Source organism: Zonotrichia albicollis, unplaced genomic scaffold (assembly GCF_047830755.1).
Source record: "Zonotrichia albicollis isolate bZonAlb1 unplaced genomic scaffold, bZonAlb1.hap1 Scaffold_139, whole genome shotgun sequence".
Classification (NCBI taxonomy): domain Eukaryota; kingdom Metazoa; phylum Chordata; class Aves; order Passeriformes; family Passerellidae; genus Zonotrichia; species Zonotrichia albicollis.
This window is the reverse complement of record NW_027428356.1, coordinates 160,001-162,822: the sequence shown is the minus strand read 5'-3', so window position 1 is coordinate 162,822 and position 2,822 is coordinate 160,001. Positions and strand designations below refer to the sequence as shown.

General features: G+C 80.1%; 1 non-coding gene across 1 annotated transcript; it reads left to right on the top strand.

Moving 5' to 3' along the window:
* The first annotated feature begins 2,654 nt into the window (after positions 1–2,654).
* Positions 2,655–2,807, top strand: LOC141727601 (5.8S ribosomal RNA). The gene has a single exon (XR_012578594.1). It is a non-coding gene; the product is annotated as a 5.8S ribosomal RNA (ribosomal RNA).
* The last annotated feature ends 15 nt before the right edge of the window (positions 2,808–2,822 follow it).

The window sequence follows — 2,822 nt, the reverse complement described above, 5'->3', positions numbered from 1 at the left end:
GCGCTACACCGCGCGTCGCGGCCGGGCCTCGAAGCGCGGCGCGCCGTCCCGCCGTCGCGGCGGCTTTCCTCCTCCTCCTCCTCCTCCTCGTCGTCCTCCTCCTCCTCCCCCGCCCCTTGCGCCGGTCTGCCGCCGGTCCGTCCCCGCCGGGGAGCGGGGCCGCGGCCCGGCCCCGAGCCTCTCGCCCACCGCCGCCGGCGCCGCCGAACGCCGGTCGGCGGGCAGGCGCGTGCGGGCGCCGCCCCCGGGGCGGCGGCCCGAGTTCTCCCGAGGCCGGCTCTCCCCTCGGTGCGCGCGCCAGAGAAAGCCGCCCGGGTGCCGGGAGGGAGGGGTGCTCGGCACGGCCCCTCCCGGAGGCGCGCCCGTCCCTCCCCTCGCTGCTTCGCCCGTCGAGCGACGGCCGGCCGTCCGGCCGTGGCACCCGTCGGCGGCCGATGTGGAAATGGCGAGGGAGCGGGCGGCGGGGGCGCCTTCGGGGCTCGGAGGAGGCGGCTCCTCCGGCCCTTCCCGCACCGGGGAGCGGGGCTTTGCCGGGCCGGCAGAGTTCCCGCTCTCGGGCCGAGCGGTTCCCCCCCTGGCGCGCCACAGAGGAGAGAAAGACGCCGCGCCTCCGGGCGTTCCGGGCCGCCGGCCTTCGGGGCCGGCGCGCGCGCGCGCCGGCGCGGGCGAGGCGCGCTCGGCGGTCGGGCCGCGCGTCCCCGCGCCGGCGGGGCGGTCCGAGCCGCGGCGGTCCTCTCGGGCGCAGCGCCGGGCTACTGAGGGAAACCCCGGGCCCCGAGAAGGACGCCGCGGTGGTGGCGGCAGACGCCGGGCGCGCCCCCGCCGGTGGACGCTCCCCCGAGGGCGGCAGCGGGGGAGGCACCCCGGCGGGGCCATGCAGGTCGTTTCCCTCGCCCCAGGGCCAGGTACCTAGCGCTCCGCGCCTCGGCGGTTTCTCCCTCAGGTTTTTCCCCCCTCGGCGTCGTCAAACGCTGTTGCGGCGGGGGCCGAAAGGGGGCCGGCGAAGCCGGGCGGCGGTTTAAAGACTCGGGCGGCTCGGCGCGGCCCGCCGTGGGCCGCGGCGGCGGCGGCGGCGGCGGCGGCGGCGGGTGTTGCCGGGCGGCGGCGCGGCGCCATTGAGGGGTAGGGGAGCAGCTACTCCCCGTAGCTCCTGCGGTGGTGTCCGTGGCCGCCGGCCGCGCTCCCTCCGTCGTCGTCGTCGTCGCCCCCGCCGCGCGCGCGCGCGCGGGGGTAACCGCGCCGCGCCGGGGAGGGGCGCCCTGCCCCCCCCTCTCCGCGGCCCGGCCTCTGCGGAGAGGCCGCGGCGCGCGGTCGGCCGCGGGGGCCGACCCGCCCGCCTCGTCGTAACGGGCGACGCCGGCAGAGAGCGCCCGCTCTCTGCCTTTTCCTCGGCCGCGGGGTGGCGGCCGCCGGGGTCCGCCGCGCTCTCTCCTGGAGCCGCCGCCGTTGCGGCGTCTCGCGGGCGCGGCGCCGCGTCCCGCGCGTCCGGCCCCTATCGCTCTCCCTCGACGGCCTTTCCTCCTCGAAGGCGCGCCGGCGGCGCCGTCCGCCGGCCGTCCCCCCCGCTCGATCGCCCGCCCGCCCGGGGGGCGAGCGCCCGGCGGGCCCTCCGTCGGCGGAGGCCCGCGAGCGCGGGCGACCCCGTGCCGAGCGGCGGCGGCGCCGCTCGACGGGTGTCCCCCTCTTCCCTGCGGGGGACGGTCGGCCGGAGGGCGCCCGCCGCGGCCGGCGGCGGTCCCGTCCCGGACCCCGCACGTCGCGTCCCCCGTCGCCCTTCTCGGCCGCGCGTGGGCCGAAGGAAGGCGTGCGGGCGGCCGCGGGGGCGCTTCCCCCGCCCGGTCTCCGCGTGAAAACGAGGAGAGCGGGCGTTGCCCCCCGGCTCAGCGCCGTACGCCTTCCGCCGGGCGCGTGCCGAGGCGAAGGGGGCCACGGCGGTGGGAGGCGGCGGCGGCGGTGCCGGGAGCGCGGCCCCGGCGGCGGCGGCGGGGTCTGCCTTCCGGCAGGCCTCGGGCGCTGGCGAACGCCGGCTCGGCTCTCGGTGGCGTCCGCCTCCGGGGCCGGCGGCGGAGCGCGTCCGCCGGACGCCGGCCCGCCCGGCGGGAGCGGTCCCGCCGGGGGGAGGCGCGCCGGCGGCACGGTCGTCGCCGCGCGCCGTCTCGAGCGGGCGAAAGGCCGCTGGGAGAGAGAAAGGGAAGCCGGCCGCGCGGCGGCGCGGCGGCGCGCTCCGCGAGCCCCCGCGGCGGGGGCGGCCGCCGGGGGAGCCGGCGTGCGCGGGGGCCGACGGCCGCGCCCCCGGCCGCGTTGCCGAGCCGTGTGTTGCGTCGTTCCCGTGAAAGCGAGAGCGGGCGGGCCGCCGTGCCCCCCGCGTGCCGGCGCGCGCCGCCCGGCCCTCCGCGCGGAGGCCGGGCCGAGCCCGGGCGCCTGGGCCGCCTCCGAAAGACGGCACGTGAGGTCGGCGTCTCCCCTCGCGGGGGGGGAGGCGGTCGGGGGCGCGGGCTCCCCCGCCCTCTCGGCAGTCCTTCGGAGCGTGGGTTTCTCCCGTTTCTCAGTGTCGTGTGTGCTCGTACGGTCGAAGCCAGGCGCGCGCCCGCGCGTCCTCGGCGCGAGAGACAAAAAGGGGCCGCTCGGCGGCGAGCGGCGCCCGAAAGCCAGACAACTCTTAGCGGTGGATCACTCGGCTCGTGCGTCGATGAAGAACGCAGCTAGCTGCGAGAATTAATGTGAATTGCAGGACACATTGATCATCGACACTTCGAACGCACTTGCGGCCCCGGGTTCCTCCCGGGGCTACGCCTGTCTGAGCGTCGCTTGACGATCAATCG